The sequence below is a fragment of the Cyanistes caeruleus genome, chromosome 1, assembly GCF_971803275.1.
Source record: "Cyanistes caeruleus chromosome 1, bCyaCae1.hap1.1, whole genome shotgun sequence".
NCBI classification, from domain to species: domain Eukaryota; kingdom Metazoa; phylum Chordata; class Aves; order Passeriformes; family Paridae; genus Cyanistes; species Cyanistes caeruleus.
Window position 1 is genome coordinate 57,976,209 of NC_141701.1, and position 23,330 is coordinate 57,999,538.

A 23,330-nucleotide genomic window follows, 5' to 3' on the forward strand; every position below is an offset into this window, starting at 1 on the left:
GAGAAAAATAATCTAATTGGGGGTAAAACTTCCCCCTCTCCATTGTTTTCATGAAGTTTAAACTTTCTCTGTAGGTTTAAATCTCTTCCCACTCGTCTTTTCTTTTTCAGCCAGAAAACCAACAGCACTGAGGTCCCAGTGATGAGGAATGACTCACCAGCAAGTGCTGAGTCACAATCACACCAAATACACTCTTACATCTTGATGGAGCATCAAATTCAATAGCTTTGCTTAGTCACTTCAGCTTGCCCTAATTCCTATGATTCACTCAATTTCAAAACTTTGATTTCTGATTTCTTGTTTTTGCTAGCAATATATATTCAGTTGTATAACTCTTATACAACTCCTAAAGCAGAACTGTTGCAAGCCATCACTAACTCTCAGTCAGATCCTGGGTTTCAGACACAAGGTGTGTCACTTATCAAATCCAAGTGGCCAATATGCCACAGCACACATTGGATTAATTTGGAAGTGCTGATCTCCCACTCCTTGCACACCTACAAAGAATTCCAGCTGACATTGGAAGATACATATATTAGGATTTCATCCTGCCTTGACTCATGCCAGCAACAACCTACCATCAGCTAAAAGTGTGACCTTTCTCTGGGAAGGCTCCTCAGCCTGACAAGGTAAGACAGAAGAAGCGAATGCTCAGCAGTTTATGCAGAGGGTGAGGTATTTGACCATGATTAAACAAGCCAGCGTTGGAGTGACAGATTTCCGATTCCTAAGTCATTTCAGTTTGTTACCTTTTGTCATGTCTGAAGGTAGATAAAGCGGAATTACTTTACCCAACAGTTTATCTGTTCATCTAACTACTTATATAGGAAAGAAGCTAAATTTGGCCTGAATTCAACAAAGGTAATAAATTTATTTCTCTTCACAGAAATTGACAGCAATGTTTTATCTAATTACTCCTAGAATTTCAGCCATAATCCAGAGAACTTCTCTAAATGGTTGCAGGCAGGCTAGCATGGGGGGATGAAGGAAACTCATCACGGAGAGAGGGAAAGGCAGACACAGTGAATGGGTTTCTGATGACTACCACATTGCAGTACCTACAGGAGGCAATTATCACTGCACTGTTATTTATTCTTCTGTCTTCAGGCACAGTTTTTGTGCTTCCTCACTGTGCATTTCTGCAGCAGCTGCACTTACAATTGTCGTGCTGGATTAGTGGTTAATAAGCCTGTTAATGCTGAAGGCAGTCAGCCAGTTATGTACATTCAGAAAAGTTTCCCTTATGAAAAGACACTGTGAGGAAGGCAGGGGTCATCTCTGGGTATTTCTGGGAATAAAACAGACCACAAAAAAAATCACATGGAGTTCACAGAAATCTTACAATAAAGGTTATATGTCTTTACCCTTGCTGAAGGAACTACAGCCTTGAATCTTCTTTGGCCAGCTATTCTGTCTTTAACAACAGTCAATAATAAAATGGAAAAAAAAAAAAGAAAAAAAAGAAAAAATAAGCATTTAACCTTTTGTCATAACAAATGAAGCATAGGTCATATGTTCTCCATAGACTGCAAGTTTCCAAGACCACCTCCAGTATTTACTATGATACTATATTTTTTAAAGAAGCTTACCCTAGCTACAAATTATTTTCTCTAAAATATTGTCCTTCTCCATTATATATTCTAATGTAAGCAAATTAAAGGCATATCTCAATCAATCTAAAGAACTCGGCAGAAGTGCCTTTGCTACAGGTACCTGAGATTCATAAAACTATCCTGACACTATTTCTCTAGACATCCAAGATCTACCCGCAAAACAGGAAGAAAAGACAACCATGACAAAATTAATTCTACCTCTCCCCACTTCCACCTAGGCTGAATTACTGGATGTCTATATCAGTGTGAGCATGAAACAAAATGCTTCAAGAGAAGAAATAAGAGATCCACCCCAAAGCAAATCATGTCTTGGTATCTTAACATTCACCTGGTTCTGGTGACTGGTCTAATGTAGGTAGGGGATAAGCTTGAATCCAGTCCTCACACTATGATGGAAAGAATGCTGTGGTGGGTATCATAAAAGTGATCTTGGCACCTGCATATCCTCTTAAAATTCTACTTTACTCAGCTGAAAAAAATTAAAGTTAAAAAGTTAAAGCCGAAAAAGTTTAGCTCAAACGTGACTATTTTGAAGCCGTGGACAGAAAAAAGTCAATTCTTGACATACTGATTTTGTTTCTCCTAAAAATAATACTTCACCAGGAAAATACCAAGCAACTTTTATCAAAACCTACCACCTCCATTGTATAGAAGTACAAAACACCACCCTGCTCAAAAGATATGCATTTGTATTTTTAATTATCAGTGCCAGCAGCTGTGGGGCAGCCAATACCTCTCTTCTTTTCAGAGCTTTGACATGATAAACCTCAGAGAGCTGCTACTGATACCAAAACTGACCAGCAGGACCACAGCTGGAGAGAAAAAAAAAAGCAGAAGAAAAAAGCAGAAGATCAAGATAAAAATAGTAAATGCTGCCTGTATGGCATGCTTTTATATGACTTATTTATTCAAATTGTAAAAAGACACCTTCTAAAATCCTCAAATCCTGTTTTTAACACAGGTGTCTGCTCATGCAGCTCAGTGACCTTGGTGCACAGTTAAAACCAATACAGTTACTGAAGACTGATTTCAATAACTTTCTGGAAAGGGTCCAAAGCAGCTTCTGCAGTCTCTGCATCAAAGACAACACAGAAGAAGAAAGGCAGAACGCAGCTGCTCTTAAATCTGGTGAAAGACTTGTGCAGTTTTCTGCCATAACTTAATTATAACATTTTTCATGGGCAGGTTTCCTGGTTCCAGCCAGGATGGGGTTAATTTTTCCACTGTCTGGGAGGGGGCATGACCAAAACAACAAGGTTATTCTGTACCACCTCACATCACTGCCAGGGCACAGGAAAAAGGCTCTCTGCCAGGGAGAAGTGGTTCCTTCCCTGGCACAGGGAGCTGTCCAGTACTGTCTATTGTTGGTTGTGTTTTCCATGTGAATTGTTTCTTTCCTTGCACCCTCTGCCATTAGTGTTGTTGCTGTTACTGTTTATTTTCTTCTCCCATTGCTGTTTCCAGTAAATTGTTCTTATCTCAACTGATCTTTGCCTTTAGGCCTCCAATTCTACTCTCCATCCCAAAGCTGGGAAGGGGAGGGCAAAAGTGGGGGGAACAAGCAGCAGTGTGGTGAGAGCATTTAATGGGGGAATACCTCTCCTAAACCATGACAAGACTGTCAGGCAACTACACCTCACCTACTACTCACCACAGCTACACACTGGGGTTAGCAAAGAGCTACCACATTTCTATTCTTGCATCAAACAATGCTTACTTAACTACAATTTTTTCTAATCAATGGAAGAGTTTTACTTCGGAATTGTGGCGTTTTGTCAATCATTGTCAAGGAAAAGTGCTGCAATGCTGGTGTTTTACTTTTTAAAACACTCCATTACTAAGTATTTCCTAGTTGAAATATAGTTATCCATTCAGCAACCAAAATATTTTATTCTACCACTGAACTAATCAAGCAAAGAAAAAAAAAGAAACAACCCACACCAAACAAGCCAGGTAATCTATGCAGTAGTCAAAGTGTACCAAGATATTAGTTCATACACAGAAATAAGGATCTTCTTATTCAGAATACAAATCTCTTCAATCCTTAAGTGCTCCATCAGAAATCTTGGACTGCACCTCTCAGCACAAAATTTAAGCTGCTTTCTGCAGGATGCCGAATACATATTCACAGAGACAGAGCATTGCTGAAACAAATATCAATTCACAAACAAAACCAGACTTTAACCAACAATTGAACAGAGCCAGTTCAATCTCTTCAGTGATAGAAATGGCCTCACTGTCTCTTCATGTCTCGTTGGAAACTATTTAAACAAGGACCTTTTCATATCTTTATTCACACAGACCTTTCTGTGAAATATTTACCCATGAGCAAGTGGACTATATAGCTTATTTGTGATTGGTCAAGTAGTGGTTTTTGTGTTCACTGGATGTGCAATGTTTGCAATGAGCTTGAGGTAAAGAAGCTTCTCAAAACTCTAGAGAATAACATCTGTAAAAATCAAGGTTCACCAGCCTGTTAGCAGAGGGAGAAAGAAAATTTCTTTATAAAAAAAACAACAAAAACACCCTAAAGAAACTAAAAGAAACACAGCTTTTTGATATTTCAGTCCAGGTTTCAGAGCAAACTCCTTCAGAAAGAAGGCTAAATGCACCCTCAGGTCTCTTAAGGGACTAGTAAGACTTTAGAACAGGTCTGAGAGATGTGACAAATCAAGGATTCATTGATGCTGATGTCAGATCCCTTATCAGATGTGCCCATCTAGGAGAAAAGACACCATGGTTACAGATAAGGTCTAAAACATGTAGTTCATTCTCTAAAAAACTGTCAGAATTACAATACTAAGTACTCATCATTATTCCTGGGGGCTTTCTCTACTGCATTTACTTAAAGCAAACAAAACAAACACCAAGGGGAAAAAAACCAGAAAAACCCCAATCAAAGAAAATAGCTTAAGGGTGAGCTTGTATTTCTTAATCACATCCCAACTTTAAATGCTGTAAAAAGGAATCCCTTTCTTTCTATATGGGTTTTTAATGAGTTACCAAGTTTTGTCTTTTTGTCATCAGACCTTTCCTTTTCAGGCTTTCATGGGCCAGAGGGGAAAAAAACATTTCTCAGGCAGAGACAGAAAGATGTTTAACCACCTCAGCTTATTGGCAGAATTCTGAGAGGTGTCACATACATATTAGCAGGTAGGAGATGGGAATTAGGGGGGAAGCAAAAGTCAGGATGTTCCTGTTGAAGTAATTACCAAGTACATTGCAGCCAAAACTAATATTTTTTTTTTATCTGCCAGTTTATCACCTCCCTCAAGTTTCCTGTCAAGAGAGACTCTGCTGCACACTTTGCAAATTTTCAATATGGTCTAGTTTATTTAAATGGGAAGCAAATGTCACACTTAAAGAGACAGCACAGAGAAATAGACATCTCTGCTCTTGTACTCTCAAAGTATCTTGACTCTGTCCTTTCTCTAGACCTGTCAATATGAGGCAGAGAAGAGTAATCTGTGAAGTAAGCATTGCTGCAAAACTGAGGTCTTCTCAAAATAGTCATTGTAACTGCATTGCTGGTTAGACAAGTTTTATCAATTCTGAGTCCACAGTTTCTCTTCTCCCCACCTTTTCCAAACAATAATTAATACTAGCCAATTATAAATCGCTACATGTCTTGCACAACAACGAAGATAAAAAAAAATTCTTAAATAAAAAGTCAAAGGTATGCTTAATGACATGCTCTGAGTAGCCAAGGCCAGGGCTTTCATCATTATTTTATTTTGCAAGTATAAGATCACACATATCTTCCATCACATTTGCTCATGCACCCTCATCTTTCCCAACAGAAGAATTTTTGAGATCAGGGTTTACTACAAAAACTCAAACATTACTACATCTTCCAACATGGACTCCATTGTTTCACCTTCCCATACTATTAAAACAACATCCTGCCATCCTTCTTTATGATAAAATAATATTGCTCTTATTTTCTGCAACAATGATAAAAATCTTACTTATTTGATTCTGTGCTTGTTCCCTTTTATGCTCCAGATAACTCATTAAAACTTAACATGTTCTGTACTCAATATAAACCTAATAGTCCAACTTTTCTTATTTTCCTACCTTCACTGTAGGTTAAAATATTACGCAGTTAAACTCCTAAATACACTCTAGGCACCACCTAACTCATTTTTACAACAGTGCCAATGAATCCAAGTGCAGCCACACTACAAATGCAGAATCCTTCCAATCCAGCAAATAAGGGTGTTTTTCCACAAACTGTTCTAGACAAGAGGCAAAGGATCCCAAAACTTGCATCTTCAATATCATGAAATAACTTCTTCCAGAATCAACTTGAAGGTCCTTAAACCATATCTAGAGTGCACTCAATATTAGAAATACTATTTTTTTTAAATAATTAAAATTATCCACTGAGTGGGAAAGAGATAATCCATGTACTTCAGGCCTAAAAAACCCTAAACAAATAGACAAAACAAACCAAACAAAAAAAAAAAAAAAAACAGCAAAAGTGACTATATTTTGTAATTGAAAAAGTCATAGAGTGAAGCACTCAAATACTTTTCTCAGTGCTGAAGATGCAACAAAAAACAAACACAGACACAAAAAAAAACCAAACCCACAGGGGAAAAAGAAAAATAGATTTTACCATCCATTTTGCCATTCCATCTAAAATTTTAATATTATAGAGGCATAACACAGGCCCTATTTTTCTGGCCCAGCTGGAAATAAGAAATACAAGAAGGCATTTTGAGTTAGGTAGTTTGCATGAAGCACCCAACTCAGTCTTGTATACGTTAAAGAAAAAAGTATTTATGTAAATATTTAAAATAAAACTGATAAAAACTGTTTATGGGCTAAATGCAGTTCTTCTATCACCCTAGAAGGATCCATTGCTGTTTATGTGACCACATAACCGCTCCCAAAACAAAAGAGAAGCAACACTTTGAGCCACCACCTAAAGCTGTGGTGGATACATTTTATAAGTAAGCAGGACAAAGTCTGATGAATAACCAAATACAGCAACCTGAAAGAAGAGCAGTAATGATGACAATTCTGATGACAAGGAGATATCACTGGCAGGAATAAATGTGCCATCATGTCACTTTCCAGCTGGGCTCTTCAGACAGTGATGCTCCTAGATTTTTTCATGTGTACAAGGTGCCATTGGCTTCTCTGATCTAATTTCTGAACCTAAGCAAAAAAGCTGATGGAGTATTTCAGCTTTCCTGTTATCCAGATTATTACTGAAGCATTTCAATGTGCCTCAATAACAGTATGTTATTTGTGCTATTCCTGTTTCTTGTTCACCCCCAGACGTAATTGTTATTTTGGCAAATCTGTTCTGTAGCTATAACAAACGGCCCAGTTACAAAAACCCTTACCTTACTGTAGGGGGCAAAACACGGTCTCTTACTCAGAAGTTGCTGTAAACACACCAGTACAGCATGGAAAACATTCATGAAATCATAGAATCATGCCAGCTGGAGAAGACCTTTAGGTTCATCAAGCTTAACTGTTAACCCAGCACTATCGAGTCCACCACTAAACTCTGTCCCAAAGTACCACACCTAGAAATTACTGAAACACTTCCAGCGATGCTGATTCCACCATTTCCAATGCCTGACCAATACCCAAAACTCCCCTGGAACAACTATATGTTTGAGACCTCTTTAGATAAAGATATACTTTACCTTCACGTAACTTTTGCCTCCAGCTTTCACACTGGATTTTTACTTTTCTTCAGCACATCACCCATCAGTCAGTTATAGCAGGTAGAAAAAGTCTTTCATCTTACATGGACAAGGTAAGGTAGCAGCAGTCAGTAAGTTTTGGGCAGAAGAAACTATTTTCAAAAAGAAGCTTTCTTTTTTTTCAAAAGAAAAAACGATGAACTACATTGTGTAAACAAAAACCTGACAGTGTTTTCTCATGCCCACAACGGAAACAAAGTGCTGGAAAAGTTTCCAGAGACCATCCAGGCTGTCTTAAAGATGGATTATTTATATCTAGAGCAGTATGTACCAAATGGCTAGTTCAACCCACTTACAGAAAGTAGTCATTTCACATAATTCAGAATATATTTATACAGTATGAATGATACTGAGAGGCAGGCAGCAAAGCCCTAAGAGAAATGGGGGCTTCAGAGTTAGACTATCAGCTGATATTCTGGGACAGGATTAATGCTTGCATTTCTGGAGGCTGAAGAGAAGAGCTGATAGAGGTGACAGGTCTTTTCCATTCTAAAACAGCCCCAATTTTTTTCTCCTCCAGTGCTGCTCCTTTATTCTCTAACTTACTCGTCGAAAAAGCAGAACTTTCTGGGGTGACTAAGAGATCAGTCTGATACTTCTGGCACTCCAGCCCCCTCTTAAGTTTTATCTGGAGTAGGAGGAGCAGCTTGGGATGGTGATAAGGAAGACAAGCAGGGGTAGCAGTTTAGGTATAGAAAACTAAATGTTCTGCTAAAATACCAATGTCTATGCACAAGTTTTTTTTCAAGGAAAACCAGAAAATCTACTTACTCTAGAAGGACTTGAAATTATTTTTCATTTATAGGAAACAATCACAGAAGGCAATATTATTTGAAAATACACAGATCTGAAAGCTACAACTTTTATTTCATAAAGCTGGTAGGGCAAGAGACTGAAAGAGACAGAAGGAAGTGGATTTTCCCCTTCTCACAAAATTTTCCTTTGTTTTTCCCATCCCAGTCAAAAATGCCACAGCCAGACAAGCCACTTGGATTTAGATCAGCTCTGCTGATCTAACACTGCTACATGCAACAAAGCAAGAGGCTTGGGATGTCACAAGAGCTTAGAGATGCACATTAGGACCCTGTGGCTTTCATCAGGCATACAGATATCACTGCAGCAAAAACAGAGTGGGACTGGCTTTGGAGAAGAATCAACCAGTGGAAACTTTCCTACATAGATGGGGCTGCAGATGAACTTTTGTCAGCACCACCAAAGGGGCACTCTCACAGCTGCTGAAGAAAATGGCTCTCTCCTCGTTTTGTGTCACAGGAGAAGCAGCTGTCGAAAGCCAGCCTATGCCAGCCCAGCCCATCTGCTCAACACTCACTGCAGAAGGGCACATGGAGTGAAATACAGAGAGGGAAAGCAGGGGATCCACACAGGCCATCCCTTTGCACAACAGAGGTTATGACAGAGGCTCTTGTCTCTAGGCCACAAAGGAGGTCTGGATCCTTTAATTGTGACTATTGCCATAGAGGTGTTCTTACAGAAATTTTGCTGTCCATGCAACCCCAACCAAAGGGAATCCTCAGCCAATAGCTCTTGTTACCAAAGTACCATCTGAGCTCAGGAGCAAGCACAGCAAGTGAAAACAAGTTTTTCTGCTTTCACCTTCCCAAGGCTATCTGTACCTCCCGCCAGGATCAACAGGGTCCTTCATCCATGGTAAGTACTATTTGAGAAAATCCACACAAAGCTCTGGATCCTAAGCAGCCTCTCCTCCCCCAGCTCCTCTTTAAGGCTCTGCCACCATCCAGCATCTCTCCTGAGGTGTGTAGCAAACATCCACACTGAGTGACCCCATTCTCGGGACACTCCAAGCATCCAGTTGGGTCCACAATATGACAAGTCCAATCTTCCTCCCAGGAAGGTGACATCAAGTACACTTCTCCAGTGAGACAAACCAAGATGGCTCACTGCCATGCAAGCAGTCCAGAGGCTTAGTTTGGAGATGAATGCACACCTATAAATGTGTAATTCAGTCTCCTGTGTACATATGGAATTAGCTCTTCCCATTGCCAAGCCATCCAATAGTCATGGAGCTGCCTTGCTTTATCTCACATGCCTTTCCCAGGCTGGGGTTCCTTCAAACTTTCCTTCTAAAATGCACAAACTATTTTGTAAGCCAAAACCAATATATTTTCCTCTCCCCACCCTCAATGAATTTAGTTTCTATCAGATAAAGAGAACTCTGAAAAGAGTCCTATCTTCCAGCCTGAGCAATTAATCATCTTAGTAACAGCAGACTGGAGAAAGTCAAAGAACACATTATATAAAGGAAAATCCTGTATTTTACCATTTCTCTCTTTGGAAAACAAAGAAAAAAAGCTAAAAAAAAAAAAAACCAAGCCAAACCCATGAACTCTGGAACAATGCATCTTCAAAGTTTTTCCCAGCTATCAAAATAGCAAAACGTTCTAAATGATTAATAAATGTGTTCTGTGACCAGAAGGATGAACTGCTAAAGGTATCTCCCATTTTGTGCACCAATTTCTTAAAAAGCCATGTTGAGGACATATTTGTAATCCAATACACTTACTTAAAGATTTAATTATTGCTTGAATTGATACTGAATATGAAATTATCAAGAACTCCAACCAGCAATCAAAAAAAAACCCCTACCCTTCATTATTTCTGTTGTACCAGGAAAGCTCACTGAAATAAGCTGTTTGCTAAAAGGTTGTTCAGGGAATACCATTGTCAGTACTTAATAGCTGATACGGACCATTGGGTAGGCAAAGCATCTAGGTTCTGCAGAGTGAAAACTGCTTACCTGGGACAGATCTATTAGTCTGTGTAGCTTCATTGATGGGAATAAAGTTATAGACATGACAGTACCACTGAGGATATTAGTTCATAAGAGAAGGAGGCTAAAAAATTACTGTAGTAACAGATAGACTGTTAAAGCCTGGAAAGCCTATTATTTTTCCCATGCCTGATTTCTTAGCATTATCATTCCAGTGCTAATTACCTAATTAAAGGAGCTGTGTGATATAAACAGCACATCTACTTCTTGTAAAGAGCTGAGAAGGCTGAAGATTAAAATCATAGTCTCTTGATGTCTTTGGAACAATGACAAAGCAACATTTGCAAAAGAAATAACACACTCTTTGTTAAAACAGTCCCTAAATTCTCCAAGAATATCAAGTTCATAACCAGCTGACAAACAGAGCACCTGTCATTTATTTACACCCTCACAACACCAAGCAAATGGCATTTGCAGTGAAACACAAAGTGTGAGAAGAAAGGAGGCAACACTCCATGGGGAAACAGGCAATTCCCTGGTCATTTTGGGTATCCCATACCACAATTCATAGTGTCAACACACAAGTGCAAGTTTTTAGTTAGCAATTTTCATTCAACAGTTAGGAAAATCTTGGAGAGTATATAGTGTACCCTATTGACAGCAGAGGGACCAGGAATCCTGGAAGCATGATTATTTCACAGATGTAAAACAGCAGCAGAATTTGGTGCACTGCCTGGACTTTAAGCACAACATTCATTAACTGGAGATCTATCTGAGACAATTCCATGCAGAGGAAGCATGAAAAACTTTCTGACTTGAGCATGCCTCTGACAGTGTGACTGGGTCAAAAAGTGGGTTGAGTCTCCTAAAGCAGTTAAATTTTCTAAAAAAACAAAACAACAAAAACCAAATCCTGGATCCATAGTTTTATAAGCACTATATTCCTATCCACTTTGTGCCAAAATGATCAATATCAGCTTATTTGTCAAGCTTGCCCTAATTCACCAGTCTGGTGATGTATCTGCTAGTGCTACTGAGTGGCTTAATTTTAAGATGTTCAATTAGCATTATCTTGAAAGAATAGATCTTTTTTATAATAGGCAAAGCAGTAATTGAGCATTTATAGAGAGCAAAGAGTGTAATACAGGTGCCCTGATGCATAAAATTGACGTATGCCACTGCTATAATTGCTTTTGAAAATATTGGCCTTAGTGCTGAGAAAAATAAGCAACCATCAAGACAGTTGAACACATTCTTTAGCCAAACTTACAAAAATTTGTCTCACTTGACCCTCTACCATTCCCTTCTACTCCCAGTCTTCTCTTGCCTTGTCAACAGCCCTTCCAAAGCATGTAGTCAACACTACCCACAAAGTTATTCAAACCAACAAAACCACAGTATTTGGACAGCTATTGATCCCATCTTTATAAATTTTAGATTGTGCTCAAGAACCGAGAAATGGTTTTTCTTTGATTGTTCCATCGCCAATAGCATGCTTCATAGGCTAAAGGACTGAGGCAGGTCATCATAAAATATTTCCTTGAATTTCTTAAATACTGTGGAATTTTTCATTGTGTAATCACAAAAACATTAATTTGAGTGTATAACCATTTGAATAAATAGACAATTCATAGCAGAGAACTCTACTTTCAGTTTTATACCAACTCAGAGGTACACATTCTGCGTTTATGAATGTTGACTTCAAACTTCAAACCAAATCCTTCCAACAACTTCAGATTATTAATACTCTTCACCATCAGTAACAAGCTCACATTCTGGAATGCCGATAAAGATTTTCACAGTGCCCCATAATATTTTTGAAACACATTGCAGTAGCCATAAATGTGGATCCTTCACACCAAATGTTTCCGAGCATAGCATCTAAAAGCTGCATAAAATAATCTGCAACTTATCAGTTTAGCCAAGCTGAAAAACGTTTTCAGAGCAATTATTCACAGTACCCCAAGGACAATAGCGTTTCTCAGGCAATATTCAGATTAACCAGAGACTCTTAGTCCTTAAATGAAGGCCTCCAGTTTAAAAGACAAACAAGTTGGAGCACACTGTTGTCTCAAAAGGTCCAGGTGACCTTAAAAAGCCTCAAGATATTTTGGCCAGGTATGAAAGACTAGATTTCTCATAGTATTAGTCTGCACTCTATAGGGTAGACAGGATTTAATCTAACAGCATATTCAACCACTGAGCAGAATAGCTGCATATTTACTCCCAAACTCATCGTTTTGAACATTATAGCAGTTATAGTTGGCTCTAAATCCTACAGCTGAGATTAGCAGGCTGCAACATCCACTTTCACTGAAGAAAACATTAAATCAAACCAAGCAGGTAATTTCTCTCGGGAGCCAAAGACCCTGCTAGAAGTCACAAACCCCAAAACCACTTTGCTCGAGCCCAAGTCTCCGCAGGATCATTTTTCTAACTGTGCCATCTCCTGGCCGAATCCTATAACTGTTATCAATCGATTTCCCCCAGAACACCGATTTTGGTACTTCAGTGGTTCTCAGTCATAAAACAACCCTTGAAAGATCACAGACAACTTCTGTGAAGATAATAAAGAGCAATTAGAAAGGGAAATCTATTTTCAGGCTTAAATCAGCTGTTAGTGTGCTCTCACCTCAACTGCAGAACGGTATCTAAATGAAAAGAAATTGAAATGACTTAGTTCGACTATTAAAACAGTAGTGCTTCCTAGCCCTAGCCCCTGCCCTCACCCCCAACAATCAAACAAACAAATTTTAAAAAAAGGAATAAAAAGAATAGTGCATGCTTACTGGAAAACATTATCACTTTTATTTTTCTTTTTTATGTATTTAAAGCTTATAACTGATATTCATACCAAATCAGACAAAATAGAAGCAAGCAAATAAGTCTTCACTATACCATCAAGCTGATAAACATCAGCCTGTACATACATGGTATCAGTAACTCCAGTGACTAATAACTGGAGCTTCATAGCAGAAACAGATCACTGGTAAGCTTTCCCCAAACAAAACACTATATATTTCCCTCTACCTTGCTGATTTAAAAAAAGCAAAAAAAAAAAAGAGTTTCGACTCAATCTGTCTTAGAGTGTATAGCAACCAGAACCGCAAAAAATATGCAGTTCATCTTCAGGAAAAGCCACTGAACACAGTGAGCTGCTTCTTTTATCTTTATCAGGTCATTTACACCCATATCTGTCCTTGCCTGTATTTTACTGGGCTCAAAGTCTGCCCACACTCTTGTCTGTAGTGTCCCTGTCATTCGTCATTGGAAAGAAAGAAACCAAAACACTAGACCAGTTCTCTGCCTGCTTCTCTCCGACACATCACAAGATCTCATCACTTCTACTTGCAAGGGACATTAGTTCAAAAGGGACAGCTTCAGAAACAAAGTGAAGCTTCTCAAAATAAAGAAACTCGTAAAGAAATTAAGATACATCATTAGAAAGTAATCGTACATCTTGCATGTATCTAAGAGCTTGGATTCTAATTTCAAGAGAGCAAAAGACAGGTTTCAGCTGGATAACATCAACAGAACCATTACATTTTTGATTCTAGGAAGAAAAAAAAGGATCTGTTTATTCAGTGAAACACATGGTCACATTCAACACCTTTGGCAGTTTTCTCTAACTCATAACTAGAAGCACTCTTAGGTAGAATAAATTAACACAAAATAGCTCTGTCAAGTACACATTTGTACCTAAAATGTGAGACCTATACATGCTTTTAACTTATAGTAGCGATCCACACTAACTGCACAGGTCTGTAACAGAAGAGATGGGGGGGGAAGGTTCAATTCTCCCTCAGCTTTGAGCCTCATTTTTGTTATGATGAGAAGCACAGAGAAGAGGTACCATATTGTCTGGCCTTGATCTGGAATAGTCTGAACACACCACAAGACATTGAACAGTTGCACTGCAGCACAAGGATGTGCAGGGAGGGGAACAGAGTCACACCACCCAAGAACAATCACAGGTTTTTGCTGGAAAGGCCAGACTCTGAAGGTCAATGTGCTGCACTGCTTCCTTTACCTAAAGAAAGCTTTGTGAAGACTTTCCTCCCTCTCCCACAAACCATCCATATCAGCAGCTGATCACAGGGACCAGAATTGTTAATGTCACATTAAAGGGACAAAACACAAGGCTCATATGCAGATGCAAAGAGAAGCTGGACAAGGCCATCCATAAGAGTTCAAATTTTAAGAGTTGTTTTGGCCACTGATCCAAGCAAAATACAAAGTTAGATGAGATACTGTCCCTTTTCAGGAAAGCAACATCTATATTCCTCAAGATCTACATTACAAATGGACTGTTTTTACCTCAGAACAAGGGACTAAATAGTCTTCCTACACACACCAATTGCCACTAAATTACCATGAGATCTACTCCAACCCACACAAAAATCTATTTGTATCCTCACTGCAGTTTTGGCAGTACATCAATTACTTTGACAACCCTCACAACTGTAAGAATATGTATAAACCTTGATCCAAGGAAGAAATACTGCTTTCATTAGCTTAAAATAGCACTAGATAAGCAAACCTGCCAGCCATATTAGAACATTTTGCTGTTCTATTATGTTCTAGGGGAATCATCTCCTCCCTTTTATCTTTGTTTTTCTTGTAGTTTGCAGCAATACACCAGAGAATATAAAAAGCCCAAACCCTGCAGTGGCCCTCTGGTGCCAGCCATGCTAAGTACTCACTCCAAAAGGCTTTTATTCAAATTTAGCAGCTTGCAAACATTCCCTGTCCATTTGTTAGGTGAAGTGATGATCTTTTGTTCTGAATAGTTTTAAAAGGCAGATAATTGCAGACAGATAATCATAGGTAAAGCCTGTACCCTACCATCATGCCTGAAGAACACTGCTGAGCTGTAAAGAGACAGGAAGCAGTGTCACAAAATGCTGCCTGATGAATGTAAAACGCTCCAGGGGAGCAGGAAAGGAGGCACCACACACCTTTCCATTTTGACTCTTAGAGACTATTTCTGATGCTACTCTGGTTTGAAATACTCAGTGACTGAATGCATGTCCTACCTGTGCAGCCCAGTAATTTGATCCCCTACAAAAAGTAATGCTGTCTTAAGGATTCTCAAAATAATACATGACAAACTACACAAGGACTAGTTGACTCTAGGTAACCCTAGAGTGCAGCTCACTGTTTGGCTTCACAGCTTCTACCCACTGCCACCATTTCCAAACTTTCCAAAATCATCCCTGCTAAAATCCAAGAGACTGCTCTGCCATGGTCACAGCCCTGCAAGCTCCTACTGTCCTGAAAATCTTCCCCTTGCTGCACAGAGCAGCAAACCTTCAGAGCAGAGTGACACTCTTCAGCTTTACAGATTTAGGAACCATTATCATAGAGGCTGAGGTATGAGCCTCTCCTGTTTTCATCTCTGCTTCTTCACCATTGTTGTTATCCAGGTATTTCTTTCTGCCTGTGGTCTTCAACTACCTCCCTGCCTCTCCAGCCTTTTACATCGCCAGCACTCTTCCTCCCTTCAAAGCATACTGTATAGAGTATATACAAAGTATACTCTGCCTACAGGATATCATAGCTGACTGGAAAGTGACAAAATCAGAGGGTGAATCAAAAGCTGAGGATTACAGAAACTAGAAGTTTTCTCTGACATTTTCAAACAATACAATATGGAAGGCAGGCAAAAACAGTAATGCAAAATAGCATTAAAAATAGTTCATCCACTTGCTTTACAATGAATTCTGCAGGATCTTAAAAACAAAAAATACAAGATGCAAAAAGCTTTTATATCTCTTTCTATTGTTAATACATCTTGAATACTGTAAACAAAGTTAATTATTAACACTGCAGTAAGACTGTTAAATACCATACAGCAAAAACTTCACAGAAAGTAAATTATCAAAGACTGTTCAAGAATAAAAGATAAATGGAATGAAAGAGGGAACAGCAGCAAAGAAGGAAAAAATATTCATGGCAATTCCTGTGATGCAGAATTATTTCATTATACATTTTTTAAAAATAGCATTTTCACAATGCAGTTATGCCACAGAGTAGGAAAGATTTCACTAGAAATTCACAGGCTCTACTTTGCTTGAGCAGGCAGAAAGAACTTTTATCTCCATGCACCTTGACTCAATATTGCTAGACAAGATAACACCTTTGAACTTTTCTAATTAGTTCCAAATGCAACTCTGCACACATCTGGAAATTGGGAACAGGAGGAAAGTATTTTGCCCTAAAGTCTTGAAAGAAAAAAACGATTTTGTAAAGTTCAGCCCTAAGAGACATGCTCTCACCTAACCTCCACTGGTCTCAGGAAGAAGATAGTCAGAAGATACTCTTCATAAAGATCAAGAAATAAGAAAACTTACAGAAAAGGAAAAGCATAGTAGGTCTAGCTAGACTGAAGTTACACTAAAACATTAGCAGCCACTCATTACTTTATATAGATGTTCAGATTGTTACAGCAGAACAAACTTTCTGCCAGTGTCTCTGCCATTACAGTTTCATTAGAACACAACATCCACCCTGGATGTGCTCCTATTCCCAGCCAGCATTCTTGTCTATTGGAAAGTGTCCCCTACCCATGGCAGGGGGACTGTAACTAGATTATCTTTAAGGTCCTTTCCAACCCAAACCATTCTATGGTTCTATGAAGGATGAAAATAAACATTAACAGCTGCCTCTTTCACTTGCCAGTCCATAAAAATGAGGCAAGGTTCCAACTGGAAAGAGTTGCACAGATATATTGTGGAGCATATGAAAGCACTAAAGGCAGCTTTACTTTAGAGATTTTCTATACTTTAGGGTCTACTTGATAATACAGAAGCCTGTTCACAAAATAAAATCCTTAACTTTATAGTATTTTGAGGGAGTACATAAGTTTTGAAACCTCCTGCCTTGTCTTTTTTTCCTTTCCCTACTAAAGTAAATCAACAGAAATTAATTTAAGGCTAAACTAGTTGGGGGGTAGAGGTAGGGGTGTGGAATTCTACTAGATTGCCATTTACACTCATCTCTAGTTTTCTTTGAATGCATATGATATATAAATATATGTCTGTATTTTCCCATAGAAGTGGAACAGTCCAATTTTTGTGAGCCCTCTAGAGAAGATATCATGTTTTCTAGCATCTGCCACTCACTGAGATCCTAGAAACCAGCAAGAGCTTCTAAACAAGTGGATAACACAATTATAAAATACATTACTTCTATACAGAAGTCCACAAAGTCAGCAATCTAATTTAACATGCCTCCTATCACGTTCATGGCTGTCCATGTATGTCTACCATCCTCTTCAGCTCTGAAACACATCAGCAGAAAAGCACTTTCCACTGGGAATATTACAGTAACAGTTTCTTCAATTCTCAGCTTGTAGAGAAATTTCAAACAGCCATAGCTGATACATGTTTTCAGTGATAACCAGTGAGAAGCCTTAAGCTCAAAAATCTCCAAAGAATAAAAATCTCCTGTGCACTGTTAAGTGATTTTACAGCAGAAACCGAATTACTCTCATGAAGTACAAGCTTTTCCACTTCTAACATGTAGTCTTATGTCCTCCTCCTCCCATCCCTAAGCCTGTTTGCTCTTTGAGATCTTAGCCTGTTTTAAATCCAAAAGAATAAGGTAGTAACTCACTTGAGTTACCATCCACAAATGCTGTAATACAAATGATTCATATCCAGCCCACAAAACCAGAGCAGAGCAGCAGTTAATAGTAGTTTTGAGGCTCTCAAAAATTCACATTACAGGTTGAGAAGCTTATTTAGCACAGTGCTTTTCCTTTGAGATTGAAGAACTGCAGGAAGTTACTGTCCTGTCTGGTACCTCAGCAGCTTAAAATACCCTCAATCTGTGTCAGTTCATGGAAACTGGGAAAAAAAAAAAAAAAAAAAATGGGACATGTCTATTTCTTGTGCACCACTAGTTGAGTGTTAAGCCTTTGTAAATCCAGTCATCAGCTCCGTTTGCATTAAAGTAGTGCCAAAACCAGATACATCTCTGGGAGGGAGATGACCTACTAACCAGCATCCATCATGGATGACAGTACAAAGTGCTGCCATTAGCAGCCAGTACCGTGCTCACTGTGCTCAGTGGAGTGTCCCCAGGACATTTCAGGCCAGGGCTCAGCACAGAGCTGCAGCAGTCTGTTGCAGCAGCTCTGATTATGCATTATGTTTTGGAGCAATATTATTTCCATACAAATACCTTTTCATATCGAGCCAGAGAAAGGAAGAAGAATATGATGTGGCAATGGATGCACAAACTCTTCTGCAGTAAGGAAGAGCAGATGGGGAGCAGCTTTCCTGACAACAGTAGACCTGCTTGGGAAAGGATCTCACAGTAGGTGCAGTTTGGCTACTACACAACAAGTGGCTGTCTTCTCCTAGCTAATCCTGAGACACATCAACCTACAAAAAATTTCCCAAGATTTAGGAAGATTAATGGTAACAAAGCAAGCATGGGACATATGGTAGCAATTAACCATGGTGAGCAATATCCTTTCCTCTTCACTCATTAAATCATTAATTCAGATATCTTTGCCCAAGGAAACAGCATATAAACGAAAGCTCTCTTCTGCTAAAAGTTGTCAAATTGCAAATAACATATTTGAAATATCAATGATCTTAGAATAATGTAGACAATTGAATTAATCACTAGATATCTGAAGGTTTCAGAAGCTATTAAAAAAGCAAAAGACAAGCTTTGAAACGAGTTCTAAAATCATTAATACACAGAAAATTTATTTATGGTGAAGAATTCCTATTCAATAACTAAGAATTCAGGAGCTGCATCAAGAAAAAAATAATTATCCAGCAGGAAAACGTCATTGCAAAACGCCATGCTTGGTTTTGATCTGCATGCTCCACATGTTTGGATTCCTGGGTGACAAGTACAGCACTTAGGTCTTACAATACAGCAAGTTCTCTAAGTTGGAGTGATGCTCAATCAACTTTTCAGTAAAAGTCTGAGTTCCTTAAAAAACAAATGCAGATAGACATTAATGCCTCCCACTAAGAAAGCACTGGTGTTTTGCAGTCAAAGAAAATTAGCTGCACCACGAAAGATTAATTTTATATACTTGCAGTGCCTTCTGCAGGTATTGTAGATTTGAAACATTGATACTCAGTGCGAAGCAATTTGACAAGTCATGAGAAAGCAAAAAAGGAGCCATAAACCAAGCACTGTAATCTGTTGATAAAATGGATAATAGCTGCTCTGCTGGATACTAATAAATTTAGCAGAACATTAGATCATCTTTCATGCAAAGGATCTTCAGTCAGCTGCAGGAAAACTGTAATCCACACCTCTGTGCAGACCCCTCTCTCATTAAATTACAACTGCTGAAGCAGTCACCAGTATAGCAACTGCTTAATGGTATTAAACATTAATGGCACTCTTTTCTTGCACAGTGAATCCACAGATTTTCTTCAGCAGCAGCCAGATTCACCCCACGTTCACCCAGCAGGGTGAGAGCCTTGCTGTTTAAATGGCTTAGAGTGAGTCAGAAAATAATCTGTCCAGTTACAGTTCTGCTCCAAATATAGCACCAGGCTCATTCCCAAACATTTCAGCAAGAGATTGGCCTGGTGTCCTCCAAGTCTCATCTGCATCAAAAAACCATAACTAATTGGCATTTATCATACTCATTTCATTTTGTTCCAGCTGCAGGGAGAGACAGAGCAAACCAAGGAGACAGAGTTCCACCTAGCAGCAACATTCTCTCTGACTTCAGGAAGGCCTTGGCATCTTAACAGATACAGGTGGCTCTGCAAATCAGTAAAATAAGAAATGTATTTACTGCATTCTTTCAGCTGTAAAGCTCTGATTTAATCTTACCCATCTAAAGCATAGCTACATTCAAAAGCCTTCACAGTACTTTGAACTAAATTAGTCACAGTTACTTTCTTGCCCCATAGAAGTATCACAAATGCAGCATTTTAACACTTTTCAAGTCTCCCACATGGTTTTGAATAAATCTAATTAGGTCACATGTCAGAGGACTTGATTTTGAATTTGTTTTTTGTTTATTTGTTGCTGGGTGTTTTTTTGTTTGTTTGCTTTTTTAATTCGCTATTTGAAAGCCTGTGAGTACATTTAGATACTTGGGCAAGAAAAGAACAAATAGCATTTGAAAACTGGACTTAACAAAGAAAGCACTGAAATGGAAGTCAGCAAACATGACACTGAAAAACAATATTTTCAAAACCAGATTCCTACATGTCAGAATTAATGGATGAAATTTTCTACAAATAAATAACTAAGCTCTCCCCTACAGCAAGTCCATGCCAAGACGCCAAGAGGTGTGACTGCATAGCATGGTGAAGAAAAAGACTTGCAAGTTTTCTTGGTTTGAAACAGAAATAGATGTATTGAAAACATTTATCAAGTGTTGAACCTAATCAAAGATCTGTTGTCAGACCTTTGCTCTCTGAGCAATCAGAATAAACCAAATGTAGCAACGAAGAAGTTCTCCTGAACTCACTTATTCCAGTGATGTTCTTCTCTTTCTTTTATGACAGTATATCACTGAAGAAAACATCTAAGTTTTTAAGAAAAATGTTATGAAAGGACTAGCTGACAAAAATAAAAGACCTTCATTGCTGTAAATCAATACATAAAGTTTATTGAAATCCAAGCTCAAGGCGTACAGAAGTGTCAACTTTTGCACCTATGAGGACTGAAAACACATAAAAGTAGAAAACCATAAACTTTGGCAGAAAATCAGATAGTTTTACATTCAAATAAGCAAACCCTCTGTAATTTATTGAGGCCAGATACAAGAGCTTTAAAAAAGTAATCAAACTGTTGAAATACAAATACAGTACTCTTTCCTAAAGAGTTGAATATTTTTATTATGTTCTGGGGGCGAAATAGAGGTTAACACTAAGCAAGTCAGTCAAACTATGCATGAACTCATGAGTAGGGACTGGGTGATCCAGAATGACAGCATGCCCCACTCTGTGCATCAGGTCAAGGAGGGAAAATAACCCTCTTGCTTATGCTGTCATCAACATGACAGAAGCAACCAACACCTGGGAAACCCCAAGGTCAAAGACAGTGCACTACCTAACTGCTCTTTAGAGTAAATTTCATATTCTTCCAATGTTCTCCAGACATTTCATCAGCATGACTTTTATGAGAGCTCCCTCACTTGCCAGGAGATAAAAACCACATGTACTCAATAGGTATCTCAGATGGAACCACAGGTATTCCAAACAATAAAGCTGGTGGCATGCCAGCTCTGATAGAAAAGCAGCTTCCTGCAGTTCTTGCAGCTGAGACAATAAAAAACAAATTTCCCCACATGCACTCATAAAAGCCAGCCCTCCCAACCCTTATATCTTTTTTCTTTTTAATCACAAGATCAACTTTCAGAAAACAACCTCAAATTTTGGTTTAATATATTGAAGAAAAGTTCAAGGTAAGGCAGTGCAGTGTATCTTGGTCTTGTACAATACTGAACACAATTCAGCATTTTCAGCTTTGGTGGAATTTAGCACTGCTCAGGGGAGCATTTCACTTTAGCACCTACTAGTGATTCTGAAAGGCTGGTAAGATACCATGATCCAGATCACTGCTCAAGCTGTGCACCTTGAAATTGCCAAAATGGTATGACCTCTCCTTCTTTAGTCTGATTTCAAGTTACCTCTGCATCCAAAGAGTGATAGGTGGTACCATACCCTTGCATAAAGGTGAGTGGATGATCATTGCCCATTGAACCTGGGCAATTCTGCTGCCACCACTCCACCAGAATGCTGGGACTAAAAATCAGAATTTCTATCATACAAGTATCAGTATAGTTCTCAACAACTCTCAACATCTGTGCCTTTCTCAGTCTTCCAGCTTTCTGTTTTCAGCGGTCTTCAAACAGCACCTTCTCACAGGTAGTGAAGAAAGAACCATTTAATAACAAATCTTTCTCAAGGAAAAGTCAAAGGAGCCCCATTCTCCAAGACCAGCACTGTGGCCACTGAGACATCCTCTGTGTTCCCCTCTACTGAAAACCCCTGCCCTAGAAGAAAGTCTTTCACCAGCAGCTAATTTACTTGCCTTAGATTTTGTTACTTCAAAGTATTTTCTTCACACAAAGGAAAACATCACAAAACCACTCATTAAAAAGAAACAGAGAAAAAAAGAGATGTTTGCTTCTGCTCTTCTCACTCTGAAGCTCTGCCTGCCTCATTGGGATACTGCCATAGGGGAATGCCGTGTTATAATACTGAAGCCAATGCTGAATGTCACTTACTCCCTTGGCAGTGACAACTGCAAATGCAAAAAAGGCCAAATCTGTGTTGACATTTTATGTCCTATTCACACATTTATACACCTCATTTGCTGAACTCACTGTTTGTATTCTTTCAAAATGAGACTGTAAAAGGGCTTGTTTCATTTAGAGAAAATGGAATTAAAACAGAAATACACACAGTTGAAACAAGAGGGGAAAAAATGCAGAAAGAGCCTATTCTCAAAATTTCGAGATTACTTAACTGCTTTTGAACTTCTTGGCCCATCGATTTCCCCTAAGACCAAGTTAAAACCCGTATCAACATTCCGGTCAAGTCACATATTTTATGAATGCAAATAGTTACTTAATATCACACTACCACTGCTCATGAAAGCAGATAAACCATTTGTTGCCAAAGGCATTCCTTAAAGTTAGGTTGTGCCCTATACTGGCGCTGGAGATTCTGTGAACTCACATGATGCTGAAATCCTGTCACAGTCCCTGACAAACTAAAGTTCTAACATTGTCTCTTTGCCAGAGGCAGAAAGATCTACACTTTGACTGAAACTGAGTAAGAGCTTGTGCCTATGTATCCCAAACCCCATCAATCACCAGACTTCTGTTTCCATCTCTATTCTTCATGCCTTCTCAATATTACCTGTTACTCTACTCAGATCAAGCCTAACTTCAAGATCTCAGGAAGAAATATAGTGTCTTCTACCTCATGGGTGGTTATAAAGAAGGTGTCACCATTTTCTCAGATGAGCACAGTGAAAGGAGAAAGACAATAGTCACTCGTTGAGACAAATTACTGCTAGATATAAAAAGGAATAAAGGTTCACAGTGAGCATGGATAAGCACTGGAACAGATTGCCCTAAGAGGTCTGGGGATCTACATTCTTGCAGGCATTTAAAATTCAGCAGGACAAGGCCATAAGTACCCTGACTTAACTCTGAAGCTAGTTCAGCTTCTAATTCAAGCAGGGGCTAGATGATCTTCATTGGTTTATGAATTATGGATTATCATTCCATAA

At 38.7% G+C, this 23,330-nt stretch overlaps 2 long non-coding RNA genes across 2 annotated transcripts in view; one reads left to right on the forward strand and one right to left on the reverse strand.

The window, feature by feature from the left end:
* The window catches only part of LOC111925399 (uncharacterized), a 218,009-nt gene that overhangs the window by 174,810 nt on the left and 19,869 nt on the right, over positions 1-23,330 (reverse strand). Inside the window, exons 2-3 of the long non-coding RNA XR_015288283.1 lie at positions 19,715-19,837; positions 18,276-18,478 (exon numbers count right to left, since the gene is read on the reverse strand). This is a non-coding gene — a long non-coding RNA (uncharacterized LOC111925399). The remainder of the gene's footprint in view (positions 1-18,275; positions 18,479-19,714; positions 19,838-23,330) is intronic.
* Positions 8,930-19,873, forward strand: LOC147655525 (uncharacterized). Its single transcript, XR_015288297.1, has 2 exons — positions 8,930-9,007; positions 19,734-19,873. It is a non-coding gene; the product is annotated as an uncharacterized LOC147655525 (long non-coding RNA).